Source organism: Macrotis lagotis, chromosome 6 (genome assembly GCF_037893015.1).
Source record: "Macrotis lagotis isolate mMagLag1 chromosome 6, bilby.v1.9.chrom.fasta, whole genome shotgun sequence".
NCBI classification, from domain to species: Eukaryota; Metazoa; Chordata; class Mammalia; order Peramelemorphia; family Peramelidae; genus Macrotis; species Macrotis lagotis.
Window position 1 is genome coordinate 194380176 of NC_133663.1, and position 25309 is coordinate 194405484.

Here is a 25309-nt window from a genome sequence, read left to right on the forward strand (position 1 = left end):
TTCAATAATAGCTTCCTCTAATATCTTTGATAATATTTTATTTGAAATATTTGCATTAATATCCATTAGGGAAATTGGGCTATACTTTGTTGATTTTGGTTCTCTATAAGAACCATATTTGTGTCATGAAAGGAATTTGTTAGGACTACTTATTTATTTTTTTAAGAATAGTTGAAAAAATAGTGAAATTAATTGTTCTTTAAATATTTGGAAGAACTTTTAAATCAATCTGTAAATTCATTTTTTCCCCTTAGGAAATTGATGGCATGTTCAATTTCTTTTTCTGAAATAGGGTTATTTAAGTATAATGATTTCTTCTTCTGTTAATCTGGGCAATTTATAATGTAAATAGTCATCATTTCACTTAGAATGTCAGATTTATTGGCTTTTACTTGAACAAAATAGCTCTGAACTATTGCTTTAATTTCCTCTTCATGGGTAGTGAATAAAACATTTTCATTTGGTCTTTTTAAAATCAAATTAACCAAAGGATTATCTATTTTGTTGATTTTTTTTCATAAAAACAACTCATAGTTTTCCTAACTTCAAGTTGGTTAATGTCTCCTTTGATTTTTCAGGATTTCTGATTTGGTATTTAATTGGGAATTTTAAAAATTTACTTTTTTTCTAGCTTTTTTAGTTGCATTCCCAATTCAATGATCTTCTTTTCCTCTATTTTATTCATAAAAGCATTTAGAAATATAAAATTTCCCCTAATAACTGCTTTGGCTGCATCTCCTAAATCACGGAGTGTTTTCCCATTATTGTTATACTCTTGGATGAAATTATTGACTATTTCTATGATTTGTTGTTAGACCCCCTCATTCTTTAAGATTTGGTTATTTCATTTTCTTTTTCCTTTTCTATGTCTAAGGCCCAAGGTCATATAGCTAGGTAATTATTAAGTGTCTGAGGCTGGATTTGAACTAAGGTGCTCCTGACTCCACAGCTGGTGATCTATACACTGCATCAATTAGCTGCCCCAAATGTTTGTGCATTGGCTGGGAAATGGATATTTCATTTTCAATTAATTTTTAATCTACCATTCCCACAGTCCTTTATTACATGTAATTTTTATTGCATCATAATCTGAGAAAGATGCAATTAATATTTATGCCTTTCTGCATTTGATTATATGGTTTTTATGCCCTAATACATGTTCAACTTTTGTGTAGTTGCCATGTACCACTGAAAAACAAAGTATATAAATTTTTAACCCCATTCAATTTTCTCCAGGGGATTATTATATCTAACTTTTCTAAAATTCTATTAACCTCCTTAACTTCTTTCTTGTTTATTTTGTGGTTAGAGGTGTCTAATTCTGAGAGAGGTAGGTTGAGTTTCCCTACTAATAATAGTTTTGCTGTCTATTTCTTCTTGTAACTCAATTTCTCCTCTAATAATTTGGATGCTATACTACTTGTTGCAAATATGTTTAGGTTGATATTATTTCATTGTTTATTGGTACCTTTTAGCAAGATGCAGTTTCCTTCCTTATCTCTTTTCATTTTGTATTTTCTGAGATTGTAATTGTTACCTTTGCTTTTTTTTACTTCAGCTGAAGCATAATATATTCTACTCCAGTCTTTTACCTTTACTCTGTGTGTATCCCTTTGCTTCAAATGTGTTTCTTATAAACAACATATTGAAGGATTCCACTCTGGTACCCAGTTCTATTTTATGGGAGAGTTCATCCCATTCTCATTCACAGTTATGGTCACCAGCTTTCTATTTCTCTCTATTCTATTTTTCTCTAAGTATACTTTTTTCTCTTCTTCTACCATATTTCTTCTCACCAGTGTTTTGCTTTTGATCACCACCTTCCCTTCTATCAATCCTTCTTTTCCCTTTTGGCTTCTACCTTCTGCTTTCTCTTCTTTTAGCCCCTCCTTCCTTTTTCTTTCATTTATTCCTTTCTACTTTCTTGTAGTATAAGATAAATTTCTAAACTAAATTGGAAGTATATGTTATTCCTTCTCTGACTCAAATCCCCTGAGAGTAAGCTTTAATCAGTGCTTGCCCTTTCCCTTCTTTCCCTATATTATAGTTGATTCTTTGTGTTTTTTCAAGTGATATGATTTATTCTAGTTTGCCTTCTTATTCTCACAGTAAAGACTTTTTTATACCTTGTTTTTTGAAATATCATTTCAACAAAATCAACTTATACCTGCACCTTCTGTCTAAGTATACTCCTTCCAATTGTCCTAACAGAAATACAGTTCTCAAGAGTTGCAAGTATTATCTTATTGTATAGCATCTTATGCTGAATTTTGATGGTATTTGATTCTGTTATTTTTAGGGTTTTTTTTTTTTTTGCAAGGCAATGGGGCTAAGTGGCTTGCCCAAGGCCACACAGCTAGGTAATTATTAATTGTCTGAGGCAGGATTTGAACTCAGGTACTCCTGACTCCAGGGCCGGTGCTCTATCCACTGTGCCACCTAGCCACCACTTGGTAATTGATTCTTCATGGTACTTCATTCTCCTTTAACTTTCTTTATATCATGTCTCAGGCCCTGATCCTTTAATGCTGAAGCTGCTATGTAATCCTAAATGTTGTTCATTGGTATATGAATTGCTTGTTTCTGGCTACTTGCAGTATTTTCTTCTTGAGCTGACAATTCTGGAATTTGGTGACAATATTTTTGGTGTTTTTCTTTTTGGATATCTTTCAGCAGGTGATTAGTAGATTCATTTAAGATCTATTTTATCCTGATTCTCCAGTATTAGGGCAATTTTCTTTGATAACTTCCTGAAAGACATTGTCCAGGCTCTTTTTGGATCACAGTTTGCAGGTAGTCCAATAATTCTGTTTTCTTTTAGTTTGTTTTTTTTTTGCAAGGCAACGAGGTTAAGTGGCTTGCCCAAGGCCACACAGCTAGGTAATTATTAAGTGTCTGAGGCCGGATTTGAACTCAGGTACCCCTGACTCCAGGGCCGGTGCTCTATCCACTGCGCAACCTAGCTGCCCCCAAGTCCAATAATTCTTAAATTATGTCTCCTATATCTATTTTTCAGGTCAATTATTTTTCCTTTGAGATACTTTATATTTTTTTCTATTTTTCCAGTCTTTTGATTTTGTTTGATGAATTCTTAATTATTAATTGAATCCTTAACCTTTACTTATACAATTTCAATTTTAAGGATTTTCTTTTGGTTAGTTTTTGTATTTCTTTTTCCATTTGGCCAATTCTATTAAAAACTTTTAAAGTTATTGCTTTATTATGTAGATTTTCTTTCCTTTTAGGTCAATTCTTTTTTTAAGGAATGTTTGTTCATTCAGTTTTTGTATTTCTTTTTTTAAGTTATTGACTCTTTTTTCATAATTCTCCTGGATAACTTTCATTTCTTTTCCCAATTTTTCTTCTACCTCCTTTACTTGATTTCATCTCTTTCTGTAGGACTTATTGGACTTGAGAGTAATACATAATCCTTATTGAACCTTCACATTTCCCACTGCTTTCCTCATCTGTGATAGTTCTTCCCTGTCAGATATTTCTATGGTTAGGGTTTTTTTTTTTTGTTCATTTTTTACTTATTTTTAAAAGTAGAGCTCTGCCCACAGGACACAGGGGCCAAAGTTCAAAGCTTCTTGGGTTGAGGGTCATGGGTCTGGTTACTGGTTTTCTACATTGGAGTCTCTGGTATTGGTAGCAGCCTCCTTGCAATGGCATAACCAGACAAAATTCTACCTGTTGTGCTAGGTTTCTAGACCTCACAATATGCTTTTTATGCTGGTGCTGGAGCCATTACTAATGGCTTTTTGTAACATTGGACTGTTGAGCTGGGACCTAGGGGTCATGGATATTGATCTTTCCTGAGGTTAAGAGTCTACTGCTGGCTTCCCAATATTCTGCCTTAACTGGATTGCACTTCCCTTTTAACTAAGTGAGACACAGATACCCTAAAGTACTTTCCAAGATACCTTGAACTTGAACATTGTTTCACTACATTGTTTGTGGGTTCTGTCACTCCAGAATCTGTTCAGAGACTTCATGTAAATTTATTTCATAGGGAAACTTGGGAAAAGCTCAAGCAGATTCCTGAATTCTTCCTGTATCTTGGCTTATTCCCCTAGTACTGACTTTATGGCAAGCACAATTGCCTGGAAGTAGATGCTATTATTATCCCCATTATTAACTCGATAAAACTGAGGAAAGTAGATTAAATGGTTTGTCAATGCTCATAAAATGAGTAAATAGCTTCCATTAGATTTGAATTCAGCTCTTCCTGACTCTAGGCCTAGGACTTCATCCACTATTCCATTTAATTTTCTCCTTACATGCATGGAGGCCCTCACAGACCATATATTTACTAAAGGGAAAATGTTGTGCAACAAAAACAAATATTTGCTTAGTGAACAGGAGGAAACATTAGCCCCTAGAGCTAAACCAAATTGACATAAGCAATATGTTTCAACTTGAAAATAAAATTATTAAATGGAATCTCTTGTTTAAAGTAAACAGAACAAATAAACCTCTTAGGTATTTTGGGCTGATGAAATATCAAACCAACTATTAATTGATTGTGATGTTCTGACATCAACTAATCTGGAATAACTCATGATGTGGTAAGAGTCTGCTTCAAGATATAATAAAACCCATATTCCATCTTGGAGACTAGTAGGGAGTTTCTGAACATATTTGTTTATTTTTCACAATACTGGTTTTTGCTTTCTCCTAATTTTGTATATAAACATGCAGGAAATCAGTTCCAGAAGGTAAGTGATATATACTTTGCAACCAACTATTCAGATTTCTGTAAGAGCCTGGTTTTACTCTATTTTTTTATTTGATCACATCTATGATCAATTAAATTAAATCAATCTATAAATTATGGAAGCAATTTCTACAAATCCATGGTTTACACCTGTACATAAGCAATGAGAAGTTCATGTCAATTAAAATGACAAGCAAAAAATAGCTAAAGGTCATTACATTATGGTGCATCTGATGAGGTGGTTTAGTTTCTGATAAGACACTAAATGAAGGACTTTTAGACCCAAAAAAGGAAATGAATTCTGTTTGTTATAAAGGCACACTGATTTGTTAATTGTCTCTATGTACCTTTTTACTCTGTAATGCTAATTTGCCTCTAACAAATCATGTCTATAGGATATTTTCCAAACCAAACTATTCTAGAGGGATCCTAATGTATCTTCGTCCAAATAGCACATAAAAACTTCAGCAACAACCAAAACTTTTATTTGAGAAAATTCATATGGTCATAAAAACAATAAAAATTCCCCACACATTTGAAATAAAAAGCCCTCTGGAAAAAATGGAGAAATTAAAGAAAAACTGATCAACTAAATACTTCTGCCTAACTAAAAATTATGTGCACCAGGGAAAAGAAGCAGACGCAGCTAACAAAGCCAAATTAACAGACACTATTAACAAAACTGATCCATATGTCCATGTTCAAAAAATTTTATATACCTTTCCAATTAGACCAATGAAATAATTTCTTGAATGAAATGAAAGTCAGAAGAAACATAATTTCCATTATTTTATGATGAGAAAAACTTTCTAAAACTTGTTAATCTCTTTTTCTTTTTTCTGATATAGCAGTTAAACACATACTTTTAATGAATTTGAAGTCTACAATTTTTGTTTCTTTTGCATGGAAGCTGTATCATTTTCATTATATAGTTGGTAGTGATAGTTTTCAAAAAATATTTTTATTAAATTGTTGAATCACATTTTCTGTCCTTATTTTTTTAATAAATTAATCAACACAGATACTCTTGAGAGTGTGATCAGGTTTGGCTTCAGGAAACTTGGGTTTCAATCTTATCTCATACTCTGCAAATGTACATGATATGACACCACCATCCTTCCAGTCTCTGCTCAGTGTAATCTTCAACACTTCAGTTTTTCATCTAGACAGCTGACAAATCAAGTCTATATCTCTACAAAGTCTACAGCATCTTATATAATTTACCACTCCATAAAAACCACTACCTTAGTTCAGGACCCCCATCACTTCTCTCTTAAAAATTTCAATATCGGGGTGGCTAGGGGCACAGTGGATAGAGCACAGGCCCTGGAGTCAGGAGTACTTGAGTTCAAATCTGGCCTCAGAAACTTAATAATTACCTAGCTGTGTGGTCTTGGGCAAGCCTTAACCCTATTTGCCTCACAAAAACCTAAAAAAAAATTTAAATATCCTCCTAAATGACCATTCTCATTGCAAGACTCTTCCCAATCAAATCATCCTCAAAATCAACTGTCCAAGTGATTTTCCTAAAGTATCTAACCTTGTTTTTTTATTTATCTGACCTCACTTTCTTATTAGCTCTGCTCTCTCACCCCAGTTTGCCTATTTCTTCTAGCATTTTCTTTATACTCCTCTGTATGACATTTAAGACCTTTTATAATCTACCTTTATCCTATTATTTATTTTATCTCCTTTAATGTACCTTACAATCTGAACTTTCTTATTGCTATTCATATGTAAGGAAAATCTCCAATCTCTTTCCTTGTCTTTGCATAGACTGTCCCACTTATCTGCAATACACTCCATTCTCACCTCTTGATATTAGAATAATTAGTCTAAATTAATTTCCACCTTCTACATTAAGCCTCTTTGAACACCCCTATCTGTTAATGCCAAAACCTTACCCCCCAACAAATTTATACAGTGTCATAGGACAAATAAGAATTTTGATTTTCATTTCATGACAACGCTGGCCAAACCTATAGGATTCTACTGACAATAGTAGTTTAGAATATCTGAACCCGACTAGATGAAACTGAACAGTTATTTCCATGACTGCAGTTAGTTCCCTTTAATCTGAATGCCAAATTTCACACTATATACATAGATTTCATTGCTCTTTTTTGTTGTGTTTTTAGTTTCAAGGCTCTTAAGACTGATGTTACTCTAAGGAATGTGCAAAAGTCACAGCTTTTAAAGAGCTCACTTCAATGATTGCTTGAGATATTGCAACAGCTGTTAATGTTGGGAAATCATGCATTTCAACAACCATTCAAGCCAACATTTCAACAATCATTTGAGCCCATATTTCAACAATCATTTGAGCCCTCAATGAAATAGGATCAGTTAAACTAAATGCTGCTAAAAAAATACCAAGAACTAACAAATAATTGCAGCAAGAAAAAAAAGACTCAGAAAGAAAAGCAAATACTTTCAGAGGGTATTGACAACTGGAGAAGTTGCTGTTGACTGCTTTACAGTGTGGTGTGGGTGTCTTGAAAATGAAAGAACAGCAAGATTATTAAAAACAGTATGGTAGCTAATTGTTATGTTAGGGGAAAGACAAACTCAAGTCTAAAGTGCTAAAGGTTTAAAAAAGGTTATTTTTTACTGATGAAATTTTTTTGTTGGTTTTCTACAAGGCAATGGGTTTAAGTGACTTGCCCAAAATTATACAGCCAAGTAATTATTAAGTGTCTGAGGCCAGATTTGAACTCATGTCCACCTGACTCCAGGATTGGTGCTCTATCTACTGTGCCACCTAGCTATCTCTGAAATTCATTTTTAATTCAAAATTTTAGCAAAATTGTTGCCAATGGTCTAGGTGGACTTATAAGATAAAGAAAAATAATAAAGATTTAAAAATATTTTAATTCTTTTTATTTTAAAGTGCCTGGAAGTTTTGTTATTTGAGCAAATGATGAACTGTGCTAAATTAAATGACAGAGAAGCAGTTTGTTTTAGATTTACAAAGATTCCCAAATGAAGATAGAACTCTGCAACATGACACATGAAACAGAATTGGGTTTGTCACTATTCACAGAAGGATAAGAATTTCATCCAAGAAATAGTGATAGACATGCTTCATTACATGGGAACTGGTCTTTTTTAGAACTACATAGAAAACCTATGGACTATAATGAAAGCCAGATTTGGAAAAAATGAACTGTTTATCACATGAACACTAATATCTAATCAAATAAAAGTGCTTTTTAAAGATAAGGAATTAAAGAATATGTGTGAACATTTTGCGAATTTGTTACCAAAATAATGTAAAAACAAAACACATTGAAGGTTTATTTTGCTTTGACCCAATTAATTTACATGCTGCATTATCTGTTTTCTATCTCTTACATATAAGTTCATATATGCACATTACTTACCTCTGAAGTATTTAAACTTCTTGAGGTCAGGAGTTATTATGCTTTTGTCTTTGAATCCCTTGAGCCTAGCATAATCCCAAGCACATGGTAATCGGTTAGTAATTATGGGTTAAGTCACTTAACCTCCATTTTCTCATAGTAATGAATAGTTATTTTGAAGTAAATGTTTTCTAAACCTTAAAGTGATAAATATGTGAATACATATATACATGAATAAATGCATACATTATGACGTTATACCACTGTAATAGTTGTGATACAGAGGACTGCAATCCAGATATACATGAAGCAATAGGATTTTATAAATTACAGAATTACTGAATTTCAGAGTTGCAAAGGAATTTAATGTCCATTTATTCCCATTTATAGCTTTAAAGGAAACTCCTCTATACATTATCCACTTAATCATCATCTGGACTTTACTTGATCTCAGGATGAGGAGGAACCTACTACCTTCCAAGTTATTGAATTTTTTGGGTAGCCTTACTTAATAGGAAATTTTTTAAATTTTATGCTTATGTACTCCTATTAATAACTTCTACATCGGTAAGGATATTAAATAGCATTTTGAAGGAGATAATGAAGTCTGGGATACATAACTAAGAAATTATATAGTAAGTGGAAGAACTTGACTATACAAGCTACAAGTTGCCCAGGATTCAGAAAACCAAGGAATTTGTTGTATGATACAGACATTTATTTACAGAAACATACAGATAGATTTATATGGAACCTTAGCAATTATCTAAGCTTTCTTTTGTTTACATGAAAAAAACTTTACTTGCCTTTCCTAAATTCACATAGGTATCAACTAGCACAACCATAGTTTAAACCTGGTCCTCTGACTCAATCTTTCATCCTTTCTACAGTTTCAAAAATTTGAAACTATAGAAAGTTTCTTCTGATAAAAAGATAACTAGAACAATAGGGAAATGTTTAAGAGTTAGAATCAGTGTTATAAATAATAGAAAACTAAGAGACACCAGTGTGGAAATCAAAAGGACACAAATCTTTAGCCCATTTTTTTGTGCTCTTTTTGCTCATGCCTCAGGAACTGTTATAGAGTATAGATGCATACATTATATTAAACAAGATAAAATATGTAATTTATAAATTGTAAAGGACAATAAATAAGATCTTATTACACTTGTTATATATCACTGTTATTACTACTATAATTTTAGATATTCTTGGATTAACACTTAACTTCTTTTCTTTTTGTCTCTTTGAACATTTGTCCTCTTCTTTTCCCTTTATCATTTGAAAAACTTGGTAAATTAAAGTGTCTTTCTTTCAAGGGATGTTTGGTGGGACATTGACCTATTGAAAACTTACCTATAAGAAAAAATGTAGCAACAGGAAAGAAGTGGAGGGTTTTATAGATTTTTGTCCTTATCATAGAAAGAAGGGAGCAGTTATTTTATCTTAAAGTGTTTATAGGTCTTTAGTGTCCAGTGCTGTGGCTTGTATATAATAAACACAACTTCTCTACTTATAGTTTTCTCATCTAAAAAAAGAGGGAGTTTGACTAGATGGTCTCTCTAGATGCTTCAAGATCTTGATCCAAAGACATTATCCATGTCTATGCTTTTCCCCTTCTCCTAGGATTCTAGAATAATTAATTCTTCTAGATGAACTCTATGAAATCAAGGACCTTGTCCTACCCAAATTTGCATAATTTACAAAGTTTAGCACAATGTTCTTTTGGGGGGGGCAGTGGAAGGGTTTTGCCAGGCAATGAGGTTAAATAACTTGACCAAAGTCACACTGTTTGTAATTATCAGGTGTTTGAGGCTGGATTTGAATATTTTGGTCTTTCTGACTCTTAGGATGGTACTCTTTCCATTGTGCCACCTAGCTGCCTCAGCACAGTGTTCTGAAGAGAGTAAGCAATTAACAGATGACTGAATGAATAAGAAAAGATGGAAGGAGGGAGCAGAACAAGAAAGTTGAGCATGTTGAAGTCAAGTTTTACATACTTTCCACAGTTTTAGGCTGAGCCAACCCCAGTCTCCCCAGTGCCAGGTAGTTAAGCCAATATGTACTCAGGAATTAGCAGTTTGCAGCTTCCTTGACCTGGAAATAAAAATTACTTCCAAAATCATGTTTGGATTTTAGTTTTCTTTAAGTCAGTATATTCCTCAGTGACAGTTTCTAAATCACATTCATATAAATCAACTTACTTTGAGAATTAAAAGTTTCTGCAAAAAATCAGTGGAAATTAAGGATCTTCCAGTGATATTAACAAAAGGGATTATATTACCTTTTAAGAATAGAAATCAACGTTTTTGCTTTAAAAATAGAGAAAGAAAGTAAGACGAGTAATTTAATGCTTCTCTGAATCCTTGTATTCAAAGGCCCATTGGTAAATGTTTACATATGCCAGCTTTTTAGGAAAAAGTTAATTGAAAAATTAATCTTCCAATTTCACTTCTCAGATACATTAAAACAGTAATTTCATACTGCCAGATAATTAAAAAATTAATGGAAAAAATTTCAAGAACAAGGAGCAACCATTATATATAAATCATTTACTAACCATTTTTCTAATAATTCCACAAATATCCAAATCTATCTATCCATTTTTCTATCATCCATTTTCTATCTATCTATCTATCTATCTATCTATCTATCTATCTATCTATCTATCCATCTATCCATCTATTGATCTTTTTCCTTGTTTCTATTTCTAAAATAATTACAAGTTGAAACCCTTAAGTAAACAATTGTAAAAATGATTTTTTTGGAGTAGTGAAAATTTCAAATGATACAAGTAAATCTGAGGAAATAAAATTATTTCTGAGATATGATTTAAGATATTATAAATATCTGGGTAAATGTTTTAATTGGAAACCAGGAGAAGGTAAGGTTTTGAAATAATAGAAAAATGCCTTCACTTACCCTGGAAGTTATTGAGGAAAAATATAAAAAATAACTATGATAAGAATGATCTTACCTAGTTTACAGAAGGTCTGGATATAGATCAGGTCATTTAGTAACAGAAACCATTTAGAAGAAAAGAAAAGTGAGGAAGAACTTAAGGTCAATAAGTAGAAATAGTGAGGTGCAAGAGAAATAAAGAAGACAGATTACAAGAAATTGCAAGTATCCTGTTTTTTGAGCATGGTGGTGATGAAAAAAATAATGATATAGGATGATTAGTAAACCTAAAGAAATTAGCAGATTAAGTGAGAGTAATACAATGAACTAAATATTACTACTCAAAGTTACTCTTTCTCTTTCATTTTGTCTTTGTATCTCTATCATAAAGCATGATAGAAATTTTTTAGCACAAAGTAAATAAATAAATTCTTTTAGATTAGACTAAATTAATAGGACAATGTGTAAAAGTATTAGCACTTGGATTTCCTTGTTATTATATTTCTGAGTTTACTTTGTAGTATAGATATTTACTGAGGCTATGAATTGTCATATAATTTCTTTGCTGATAAACCAGGATTTTCTAAATAAACAATCACATATTAAGTGAATAGAGATGCTTTTATATCTTCTTCATACCTTAAATTTATTTCTTTTGTTGTTGTTCTTAAAATTTCTAGAACTTCATAAAATAATAGTGGGGAGAATATTCATCCTTGCTTTATTCTTAAATGCATTGGGAAAGATAGTGAATCCCCATTATATATTGTGTTTTCTAGTTTTAAATATATTTTATGATGTAAAGCATTCCTTCTTGCCTATAGAGATGCTAGCACAAGTGAACTTGTAGCTTGTTAAAGTTGTTTTTTTTCCTAATGAGATGTTCACATTTTTTTTATGTTAAATGTGATTAATTATATAGGTTGTTCAGTCATCTTTACAACCCTGCTATAGATCCAACTTAGCCAAAATAAAGAATTCTTTTTTTTACTATTGTCTGTCTGATAAGAACCTGTACATATAATTTGTGAATTGTAATTAATTATAGTTTTCCTTATTTTCTTTTCCTTCCATGATGTAGATATTGAAATTTTCTCATAAAATAATAATAAAAAAGTCTCATAAAAGGAATATGATAGAGTGCTTTCTTTATCAAAATTCAAGAATAATTGATATAGTATAGGCATTAGACTTTCTTTAAAAGTTTGATGTAATTTTCCTAAAATGTAGCAGAATTAAGAGTCTCTATCTTTATTAGTTCCATTTAAGAAGCAATTTAAGATTTTTGGTCATAATTTTTCCAAAATTTGTTCAATTTCTTATTTTCCCTTTGATAATTTGATTCATTTTTCTGACTGATTTACTTTAATACCTCTATTTATTCTGTTATTTTGAGTATTTTCTCTTTTTGAAACATTCTTTCCTTTGTGCTTTCAGTTGTTCGTCATATAATTCTGCACAACTGGTTATATGATAAACTTTTAAGCTTATTGTTATTCCTTATGTTCATTTTCATTATTATTCATTTGATTTTATTAGCTACAACTGTTAGTTTTTCAAAGAACTTTTTGCTTCCTTTCCAGTTTTTAAATTTTCAGTCAATCTGCTCTAATTTTTGAAATTTTTTGTTTTGTGCTTATTTTAAAGTCATTTGCTTAAATATATATGGTTATACATACATATATAAACATATATATGTCCTGCTCAGTTTAACGATGTTCTCCATTTTTGTTTTGCTAGTATATACTTTGGGGTATGATTTTTTTTAATTAAGAACTGCAGCTCATAATATTTGGTATGTTGTCTCAGCACTATGACTACTTTTTACATAATTATTGATTGATTTTGTGGTTTATTTTTGAACCACTCATTAATAAAGATCTCATCAGTAATTGTAAATTTGTAATTGAAAAGAAATTGAGACCAAGAATAGCATTCTATTGAGATATGTTTTTTATGAATGTAATTCCATGTTACTGTACAAAAACTAACAAAACAGAGCATTTTGGAGAACACTGGGAAGATATGTATTAAATGATACAGAATTACATGAGTAGAACGAGGAACATACCTTATACAATTTTTAAGAATATAAAGAAAAAACTTGGATAGTCTTTTAAACTCCAATTAATACAACAACCAATCACAATTCTGAAGGGTTGATGATAAAGAATGCTACTTTCTTCCTGACAGAGAGGTAATAAATTCAAAAATTCAGAATATAAGGCATACATTTTCATAAACAGTCAGTGTGGGACTTAATTTTGTTTGTATGTGGGCTGCATAGTTTTTGGTACAAGGTCTATTTTTTTAATCCATTTCTCAGTGACAGTGATAATAATAGGAAGGCCAAAACAAAAGCAAAAATAAAAACAGAATCATTGAAGCAGCATTAAATAAGAGAAAGCAGAAGAAATTTCAGAGAGAAGCACAAATAGGACAATATTGGAAATTACAAGTTAAATATTTTTATATACTTAAAAATATATTCTACATAATAAAAATAAATCATTTCTTTTCTTTTTTTTTAACTTCTGCAAAGGCAACATACCTAGATTTAAAAGGGGAGAAGAGAACATAAATATTATAAATATAGGGAAATATATATTCATAATAGTCTTCTTGCTGATATGTTGATTTGGGAGGATATTAATTTTTGATAATAAGTAATTAAAACTTCTCTTATTGGATCTTTCTCATTGTTAATATTTATGTAGTGCTTCAAGGTTTACAAAGTGATATATCTCATTTGATCCTCACAATTACTCTGAGTTAGGGACTACCATTATCCCCTCTTCATAGAGGAAGAAATCTTTAAATGTTTGAAGTAGGATATAACTGCAGGTCTTTCTACCTCTAAGTCCTGCACTCTTACTTACTTGGCCACCTAGCTGCTCAAGTCTTTTATTTGTACTCCCTGAATTGATTATTGTTATTGTATTGAAGATTGGAGAAAATGGGCTTCAGGGACTTAAGAATCTATGTGACATCCTTTGAGTGAAGAACTCACCAATTATCTTACTCAGGAAGATAAGAAAGACAGAATTTAATTCACAGTTTAATTACACAGTTTACAAATTACCACAAAAAGTCCACAAGCTATTACAATTGTTTACAAGTTAGGTCCTGTGGAGAAGCAAGTAGATAGTGAGTTTCTTAAAGGTAATAGCAGTTTCTAAGAAGGTTATCTAATTAAGTAAATAAGAGAGTATCAAAGGGGATAGTCAAGTTAAAAAGGGAAAAAAAGGAAGGAAAGGAAACTTAGATCAATATAGATCCAGTCACATGAAGCTAGGAAAATATTTATCAGCAGCATGAAGCTAGACCACATGGATACAGCTTAGAGAATGGGAGAGAAGAAAATCAAAGTAGCCCAGGTGGAATGATACAGGAAAGGAGGCCCATCCTGGATGGGCCCTTGCTCAAATACATTTCTGTGGCGTATAACATAAGAGTGGTACTCGGGAAATGGTTTCCAGATATATTCTCCACTGTGCATGCACAGGGGTGGTCCCTACAGGATTACTAAGAGAACACTCACTGAGCATGAATAGATCCAGCATGCCCCTTCCCCAAAGGGCATGACCAAGGTCAGCCTTACTCTTAAAGTCCAAAATGACTTAGAAAATGAAGTTCCCAGATAGCCAACACCAAAGGGAGAACACCACCCACAATACAGAAAAATTTCCAATAAAAAAGATTATAAAATTTCTGTGTGAAGTTTCTCTGCTTTAGTATTATAATATGTAAAGGATGTGTTTTGCATTTCTATTTTTACATCTATTTTTAATTAACCTGTTGCTTAATACTTTATCACTTGGTCAACTTTTTGCTAATAACAGTCAAACCACAGCTTACCAAGATGGGTGTGTCTCTTCAGACAATCTTAGGCCTGGTTCTGATTCACCCCTTTGTTATATGACCTACCAATACCATATAGTGCTGAGAAAAGAAATATCTATGTATATTTCATATGTACATATGAAATATATATATATATATATATATATGCACACACATATTTAACACACACATTTTTAACACACACATTTTTAACACAAAGCAATAAGGTTTAATGACTTGCCCAAGGTCACATAGCTAGGTAATTATTAAATGTCTGAGAATGCAAGTGAGCTCAGGTTCTTCTGACTCCAGGGCTGGTGCTCTATTCACTATGCCACCTAGCTTCCCCTCATATATTCTTTATTAGTTCCACTTAAGTAGCAATATAAGATTTTTGGTCATAATTTTTCCAGCATTTGTTCAATTTCTTATTTTCCCTTTTATTTGTCTTTTATTCATCTTTGAGAGAGGAAAATTAAGGTATATTCTATGTATATTTCCACTTTTATGTGATTCTTGTAAATAATAAATTATAATGTTTTATCTTATTGATCTCATTAAATTTCATTCCAGTGAACTATTTAGTTCATTCATATTTTTATTTTCCCTCCTTTGTAATTCTATTTTTTCTGTATCAGTATTTTTTTTGTTTCCCATTCTCTTTTAAGCTAATTCTTTCCTTCCTCTAATTAGATTTGCTTAATCATTTCAAGGAGATCCTAATTTCTTTGGACTTCTTTTAAAAATTCTAGTCAGTTTCCTGATTTACAAAATAAGGTTAAATTGGATTATCTATTTTTACTTCAAAATCCTATAACACTTTAAATACTGTATTCTTCTCCTATGAAAAAGAGGAAAAAATACCTTTTCTAACTGACTACAAATTTTAAGGATAATGTGAAAATATATACAAAAGTAATGATGATGATGATGATGATGATTGTCCTTCATTATCAGAGAAGGACATGACATCAGGGAAGTGATGTCATGAAAAGCATTTGAATTGGATTTGAGTGAGGCTCATTACATAAACCATAAAATGCTATCCAAATATTAAGTACTGTATTGGCAGAAAAATGACTGCATTGTGGGAGATCATTAAAGGAGGGAGAGAAGAAGTCCAATAATAGGAAAGAAATGTTCCCTTGTGGACATAAGAAGAATAGATGATAATTAGGGCAACAGAAAAAAAGAAGCAATCTTAGAAATAGGAGAATCAGAAAAATACACACAGGGAAGTAAAACGTGGAAATGGTTTTGAGGCAAAAGTGGTTAATAAATACTACAGATGTCAGGAAGGAAAAAAAAACTGAAAATAACATCCACTGTTTTGGCAAATGGAAGATTTCTGGTGATTTCTTCAAGAACGGTGCTTCTAGATTTAAAGGGGATGGGAAAAAATGTAGTTTTTATGAAATGCATAAGAGAACAGTAAATTGAAAAGGTAGGAAGTTTTAAGATTTGTATGGTTTGTTTTTATTTGTTTTTCTGGTGGGATGGTGGAGTAAGAAGAAAACTCTGTGCATGGTTAAGATGCTTCCTTTTACATTGAGAAAAGGAAATGGAACCATTGGGGGGGAAAAAGAAGCAAATGTATATGTAAGTGCTTGTGTTTATTGGAAGCTGGGGGAAGAAGCCTGGGTGGGAGAGAAGTATAAAATCATGTATTGGAGAGATCATGGCATCAGAAAAATAGCTGAATGAGTTAGCTTCCCATAAAAAGAGAGGATACCTTTTATTCTTGAGCCTAGAAAAGATCATTTAGAATGTTTAAATTATCTACATGTTTCTTAGAAGACATTTATTTTGGGGGGGAAGAAGGAAAGTTTTAAAAAAGAAATTTATCAGACTTAATTCTCAAAAAAATTACTACTGAATATAAATATTCAGTTTACAAATGAGAGCGGTATCCAGTCTTCCTATTCTTCTGTATAAAGTAAGTTAGGAAAAGAAAAAAATGAAGATATGAAGAGATTTTATAGCTTTCCTCAATTCTTGTTTGGGAAAAAAATGTTTCAAACTTATAGAAATGAATAAAATATTCTAGCTAGAGGCACTAGTATATTCTACGATATTTTACTAAGCATTGCTTCTTGTAAAATCTCAGAACTTTGTGAATAGTTCAGTTAAATTACTTTTAATCCCTCATTACATATATCTGCTGTGCAATGGAAGATAGATGATTGTTATTTAATATTTATAGAGTGAAATGAATGGATACATACTTTAAAACCATGGGAAGAAAATGAAGCCTGTCTCAGGGACCCAAGGCCAATACAATGCAAGGGAAGAACTTGAAGAAATAACATTGGGTCAACAGGCTTATGGAATTCAAGGTAGGAAAGCTTTGCCAAAGTGCCACATGTTAAGGTGATTCCTGAAATTCATGAAAGTGTCTACTCAGGATAAATTTTGCATGTGATTTATGTGAAGTTTATAACTTGTGAAGTTTATAACTTTTTTCCTGAGGCAGCCTTTCACAAGTTCTCAGATTTCTGTAACACTCCTAAATTTAAAAGGTCCAGTGACTGGCAACTGCTATGTGTGGGGTGTGTGTGTGGTGTGTGTGTATGTATATGGTATATAATGGAGGTATAGGGGAAAGGAAGAGGAAGCTTTCTCTTTACCTTATCCCATTATTTTATGGGATTATGCCAATATGCAGATTAAGATTATCTGTAAATTGGAAGGATTGTCCAAATATAAAGAAAAGTGGTCTATGGGAGCCCAACAATACTTAAAACATGAGTCGAACAAGAGGGAGTTTCCAGAATAAATCGTTATTTTTTAAAAATCATTTAGCATTTCAATTTATGAAACGTTATCAATAATTTCTCTTTTGAAACATATTATCTGTTCACATCTTTGTTTTATAATCCCACAAACACTTCTCTGTCTAAAGGAATAAGTACTCTTCTTTTTCTGCCCATTTATAGTCATCTTACAGCCAGGTGTACACCTTCACTTCTGCTCTTCTCCGACCTGACAAATGCTCCTCTGCTGCATCCTCTTATTGGTTGGTCTCTTGGCTCAAGTTTGAGGGTCTTTCTGTCTGTGGTTTCCTCATACCTTCTACCCACATACTTTGCCTGGCTTTTGACTCCTTGCTGCCCAGGATCCTTAACTGAGTTTCCGATCCCTGCTGCCAAATAAGCTCCCTCACTGTTTGCTCCTGCCCTCCTCCTCCTGGGCTTGCTGACCTCCTATTTCCTGCTCTTCTGTTCCACTTCTGGAATCCACTGCCAGTCTGAGCCCAGGTTACAATGCTAGCTTGTCCACCAGCCTCTGGTTTCCTCTTGCCCCTGACGTCAGTGGCTCTTAAGGTTACTATGGTAGCCCCAGGACCTGCCACCCACCTGGAATTTATAGCCTGCTGCCCCCTGCAACACTAGACCTGTCTAAGCTTCTTCCTCACCCCTACCTCTCCCACCAGGCTGCCCACAGAAGTGTGAAACTGTGGCTAGACATACAATGGACAAGGCCAATCAACTCTGTTCTCTACCAAATCATATAAACTACCTGAGCCCCCCACTTAGGTCACATTTACTCACACCAACCAACCCTCACTAGACTCCTCCCCAGCCTTGATCCCACAAAGAAATAGAAAAACAAAAAAATTGATATCTCAGGTTCATGGATGTGTGGCAATTTCAGAAGTCACAGTGATACAAATGAAATATTAAGAAAAAATATTATAGTGCTTACCTATCATGTTCAATGGGCTTCTGATTTCCATCTCATTTTTATCTAGATAAATGATCCCATTGTGGAACAGAAGACCCTACTTAAATGTAAATTGTCAGCTTCCAGGTAAGAAGCTTCTCAATAACCACCTCTGAGGACTTTCCCACAGAAACTAGGTATAGGAGGTGAGAAATACTTCAGCCCCATATGAGATGTAAATTCACAGAAAATTGGAATTGCTTCAAACATCTTTCTCTACTTTTTCTCAGCACAAACACCATGCTTCACTTCCTTGTATAAACTGAGTCTATGCCTCTGAGAGGAGCTGCTGCTGTTATCAGTTCAGTTGCCCATACAACTCTCCCTAATCTTTCCCTTTTTACTTCTTCCCCTCTCCATACTATTTCTGGTGGTGGCTGCTGCTCCCCCAATCCCCCATCCCCACCCTTTAGCAGTCTGACAGTCTTGATGCTCATTTCCTCAAGGGATCACCTGCATCCAACTACTTTTACTTCATCTCCTCTCTCCTCTAGCTTTTGCTAACTACAATAATATTTAAATGTCCCTAAATGCTTTGGGTCAGAGTTAGACCTTTTGTGAATTCATGACATTCAAACATGAAATTAGACCACCCTAAAACAATTTTCACAACATTTTTAGACTCATTTTTAAATTTTTCAATTGCTTTCCCCTCTTCATAGCTCATTTCACATTAAAGAGAATTATCAAAAAATTTGCACCCCTGGACCTCAAAGCATGCATGTTCTGGGGAAAAGAAAAGACATGTTTTAAGAGGATGTGAAAAAATTATAAGGGAAGATATTGGAAGTAGACTCAAGGAAGTTAGAAAGTAATGAATCATTATCATCAAGAAGCATTTTAAGCTACCTCTCTCACATATTAGTCACTCCAGATCTTTTTCAAAACGAATCATTGCAACTTTATTATTTGAATCAGACATATTTCACTACTATACCAGTTTTGAAAGGATCATTCAAATTCTTTCTTCCTATGATGACACAAAAGCAAATAATTCAGTGAATAAATGAGCAAAATGATCAATCTGTTATATCTGGGAAAGACAAAGCCTAAAGGTTAAATTCCAAAATTATTGGAAACCTGTCTTCCTTTCATGCATCTTATTTCAAGTTAGATCTTTCCTTTTATTAAGTAAATGAATATTAAAGCAAAACTGTAGCATCAATCAAAAGTTAAATGAAAGTTAAGATGGGAAGAAGTAGGATTTGGGAAAGGGGCTTAAAGATCAGGTTCATTTGGGGTGAAAAACTCACCAACTCTCACTTAGAAGGGTAAGAAAGGCTTAAATTTTAATTCACAGGTTGCTCAGTTTACAAAATGTTTACAAGTTTGGTTCTTTGAAGAAGCCACAAGACAGTCAGTTTCTTAAGGGACTGGATGATCAGAAGATGAGGTTAAAAAAGACTCAAGGGCTTCAGAAAGAAAGAAAAGAAGCTTAATCAACATAGCATGATATATGGATATTTGGAACTGGGGATATATTGACAGTTAAAAGCCAGGAAAGGAGTAGTCAAATTAAAAAGAAAAAGGGAAAAGGAAAGAAACCTAGATGAGAGAAGGGAGAAAGAGAAGACAGGAAGCCTAGAAGAGGAAAAAAAGAGAAGAGAAGCTTAGATCAACATAGATCCAGCCATATGGAGCTGGGGCCACATTTTTCTAGCAGTATGACCTGACCATGCAGGTCTAACTGAATGAAATAAAGAACAAGAGCCTGGCCTGGAGGGCAAAAAAGGAGGAAATTAACAGAAGAAGGTTGACCCTTGAAATTTTTGCTTAAATGAATTTCTGTGGGGAGTAGAACACGGGTGGTGCTTCAGGAGTGGTAGAGCACCTGACTCCATATTCTCCTTTGTCATTCCACAGAGGCATTCCCCAAGGAGTGGCAAAGACAGATTCATTGCTCACAGGTGGCTTCTCAGTCTAAAGTCTAATCCTTCTAATCTAAAATGGCTTAAGAAATGAAGGTCACAAATACTCAATGTAGAATGGAGAATGCCTTCCACAGTACAGAAAAGTTTCAGATCACAACATTTTCTCTGGCTCCTGCTCCAAAATTTTAAGCATTAACATTAATTTATATGAATTATATAAAGCCAGCTTTAATATATATATATATAATATTATATATGTATATTTATATATTGTCTCATTGAGATGGCTATGTGATTATGGATTCTTTAAGGCTATTCCAAAGGACTGAAATATTTCTGAGATTCTCTTGTGCCATAAAACTTTGAGAAATGATCCAGATTCAGACCAAATCTATTTTTCAAAGAAAAACCTGGCTAAATATGGAGAGGCATACCACCATTAGGCTAATCACTTTTATTCACCAGGTTAATATAAGAAACAAATTTTATGTTTATATATACATATATGTGTACATATAATCCTCAGTTTTTACTCCTTCTGCCGTAATGATGGCAATGGTGAATGGGGTCAGACGATAACAAACATCTCCCAGTTTTTTGATAATCAATAAGGTTTAATTTGACTATTGCTACTTTAAAGGTGAGATTCTTGTCCAGTTACCAATGACTGAACATACTGGTTCAGAAACATACCTTTATTTCTATATTAACATTCTCAAAGTATCATAATCTTAATATGAAACACCATAACAGCAATTGCTCAAGAATCAGAGTTGTTAGAATTGATTTTATTTTATTTTATACCTGAAGGCAAGAAGAGATATTATTCTATGGAATATTTCATCCATGATATATTGCAGAACATATTGCAGAAAAGTATTTGTAAAAAGACCACAGTGAGAATATTGAAATTTTGACAAAAATCACTTATCACTCATATACTCTGTTCTTTGGTATCTTCATTTAAAAAAGTGAAGAAAGGTGAAGGGAAATAAAGGGAGATGAATGTTTCAGGGAAAGAAATGGGAGCAGCTGAAGACTTGCAGAAACTCCATATTTCTTTATCAGGAAGATTTTATTCCAGAAAAAAATAAGAATCAGCAGCTACTAGTCATGATGGGCATCATATAGCAACATAGGTAGTCACTACTAAGATGACAGGCAGAGCAAAGATGGTGGAATGAAGGCACGAAATCCCCAGACCACTGTAAGTACCTTTAAATTAGAACTCTAACCAAATTCTAGAGTGGGAATCCACAGAAAGAATGAGGGAAATAATTTTCTGTCCCAAGACAACTTGGAAGATCTGTAGGAAGGGTCTGTTCCACTGGGGTTGGAAAGAGCCATAGTGAAGCCCACTGGAGCAAACCCACTCTAGCCATCAAAGAACAGCCCAGGGGCTCGTTCCTGGTAGTGCCTGGGTCTGTGGCAGTGTGGAAAATTTCCAGACATTTCAGCCCAGAGATTGTCAAGGACAACTTGGAAAGTCAACAGGAAAGCTCTGTCACACCATAGTGAATGCAGGGAACAGACCAGCACAGACCTCAGCATAGCCCTGCCTGATCCTGCAGCTGCTTCCAGAATACTTAGGCCATGGATGGTTAAGGAGATCCAGGGAGATTGTAAAGGGTTTAATCTGCTATCCCTGGGGCAGAACTGTTTTGCTTTGCCCACACTCAGAGTCAGGTCACAGTCTGAGTCCCAATACTATCATAGAGGACCTCCTCAAAGCTCCAGGGCAGAAGGGAGTGCTTTGGGCATCCACAGACCAGAGTAGTCAGAGCCTCTCATAAGATCTTGAAGGAATTGAAGTCCTTGTCCCTGAAAACAGCTGTAAAAACACTCAAAAGCTTGGGAAAGTGCATCCTCCACCCTGGAGGCATAGCCCAGCTTAACAAAGATTTAAAATTAATAATCTGGGGAAATGAGCAAATAACATAAGAAAAAAGAATCTGAACATAGATAATTACTTTGGTCCCATGGAAGATCCAAACATACATTCACAGGATGACAAAGTCCAATATTCTGTATTTAAAACCTCCAAGAAAAATAGGAGTTGGGCTTAGGCTATGGAAGAACTCATAAAAGATTTTGAAAATCAAGTAAGGGAGGTAGAGGAAAACTGGGAAGAGAAATGAGAGCAATGCAGAAAAATCATGAAGACCAAGTCAGCAGCTTGGTGAAAGAGATACAAAAAAACTCCAAAAGAAAATAACATTTTAAAAACCAGTTTAGGATAAATGGAAAAAGCAGTCCAAAAGGCAAATAAAGTAGGAGAATGCATTAAAAAGTAGAATTGGTCAGATGGAAAAGGAGATAAGAAAGTTCTCTGTAGAATGGTAGTAAGGGAAGCTGATGGCAAAACTAGAATATGATATTCCAGAAGGCAAAGTAGATTGGAATGCAATCCATAATCAACTACTCATCAAAACTGAACATCCTCTTTCAGGGGAAAATAGGGACATTCAATGAATTAGGGGACTTTCAAAGTTTTCTGTTGAAATGACCAGAACTAAACAGAAGGTTTGATCTTCCAGAACAGGACTCAGATGAAGCCTAGAGAGCGCGGATGGGAAAGTCAAATTATGAGGGATTTAATTATGTTGAACTGCATATATTCCTGCATGGGAAGATGATACTGATAACTCAGATGAACCTTCTCATTCATTAGGGCAATTAGAAGGAGTATATATAGACAAGACAGAGGAGAGCTGAATATGCAGGTATAATATATTATTAAGATGACTTAATGGCCAAGAAAGGAATGTACTGGAAGAAAGGGAAATGATAGATAAAATAGGCTAAGATAATTTATGTAAAAAATGCAAGAAAAGATTTTTGTAATGGAATGATGGGGGGGAGGTGAGGGGGAATGTGTGAGCCTTCATTCTCATTGGAAATGGAAGAGAGGAAATAACATACACACTAAATAGGGCATAGAAATCTTTCTTACCCTGGAGGAAAAAATGGATAGGAAAGGAATGTGAGAAAGGGGACAGGGGAGGTGAGGGGGAGTAGGTGATAGAAGAGAAGGAATATTATGGAAGAGGATAGTGAGATATAACACACTTTTGAGAAGGGATGGGGTGAAAGGAGAGAGAGAGAGAAGAGAATAAATGGGAGTGGGGAAGAATAGGATGCAGGGAAATACAACTATCAATAGCAACTGTGGGAAAAATATATTGAAGCAATTTCTCTGATAGACTTACAGTAAAGAATGTGTTACATCCCAATGACAGAGCTGATGATATCTGGAAAAAAAAGAAATAAAATGAACACAAACACATAAGATTTGGCAAAAGAATATCTATTGCTGTATCTATGCTGAAATTAACAATATAATCATATTGTCAGAGAAAGTGTTTAGGAAACTATTTATTAAGTATACTTAAATAATTTGTTTGCCAAAAGAAAAAAAATAGTTAGTCATTGAACCAATACATATTTATTCAGCACCCATTAAGTGCCAGATACTGTTCTAAGTCCTGGATATACAAAGAAAGAAAAAAAAACAGTTCCTCCTCTCAAGGAGCTCAAAGTCCAATATATAAAGAATAAAATTAGAATGGACAGAGGGAAGGGTTGAGAATATTTTTGATTTTTTAATATTTTCATTTATTTTATTACTTATTTCCCAATTACATGTAAAAAATTACAAAATCTTAAAAAAATTGAGTTTCAGATTCTCTCCCTTCTTCCTGTCCCTGCCCTTTCATTGAGAAGGCAATTTGATATCAATAAGACTTTCAATTGCAAAAAAAATGAAGGCAGGATACTAATCTTAAATGTATGGAACAAAATATCTTACAACCATTGTTATAAATTTGTTCATTCATATTTGGGAAGGGGAACTGGATTGTTTTTCTTACAAGGAAGAATTACATTAGAAGTATAATATATTTTTGTGGTGGTGATGGTGGTTGGGAAGACAGTAGAGATGTGAACTGGACTTATTTTATTGGTATGATATAATAAGTGATTGATTTTCATTTCTACATTAGTTATGAGAAACTGAGGAAAGAATTCTATGCATTACAGATAAACAGCTAGCCAAAGATGGAGAAAATTATAAAATGGATAAATATATATCAGGGAGGATGGGGATGCTATAAAGAAAGGGATCTGCTTCTACTGATAACAAGTGAGTAAGCTTACAATTAAAAAGAAGCTTTAAAATTAGAATGGAGGGTAAATATACTGGTGCCAGTCTAAGGTATCATATTCATATATCTGTGTTATACATCTAAATAAGGGCAGAAGAACCTAAGCCTGATCACCAAATTGTGGGGAAGGGGAGGTTTGATAAGGAATGGGGAGCTATGTGAGAATAGAATTAAACTCTTTGAATGGGCCTTTGACCACTGCAATACACAGCCAACTGAAAACATGGGAGGGACTTGTCTTTCTACACAGTGGATAAAAGTCTATGCTTTTTATGTTCCAGTTGTGCCCATTTTGGGGGATCACCTATCATTAATAATATAATAAATGCTATTGTATATACAATAAATATTATTATTAATAATAATACAATAAAATAATGTAATATTACAATAAAGGAACCCATTTGCTTCACAAATGGTTGTTCCAGGAGTGGCTAGGTGGCGTAGTGGATAAGGCACCGGCCTTGGAGTCAGGAGTACCTGGATTCAAATCTGGTCTCAGACACTTAATAATTACCTAACTGTATGGTCTTGGGCAAGCTACTTAACCCCATTTGCCTTGCAAAAAAAAAAAACCTAAAAAGAAAACCTAAAAAAAAAAGGTTATTCTGAGTTCTTGACAAGATGCTTATTTTTTATATATAGGAAACTCTCAAATGAGAAAACTCCCTCTACCAATGCTAAATAGCACTCCTTTTCTTCAAAATATTATCTGAAGAGAATTACCTA

At 33.5% G+C, this 25309-nt stretch overlaps 1 long non-coding RNA gene across 1 annotated transcript in view; it reads right to left on the reverse strand.

Moving 5' to 3' along the window:
* LOC141491344 (uncharacterized) overlaps nucleotides 1-25309 on the reverse strand; it is a 149052-nt gene that overhangs the window by 109415 nt on the left and 14328 nt on the right. Inside the window, exon 2 of the long non-coding RNA XR_012469569.1 lies at nucleotides 23627-23668. This is a non-coding gene — a long non-coding RNA (uncharacterized LOC141491344). The remainder of the gene's footprint in view (nucleotides 1-23626; nucleotides 23669-25309) is intronic.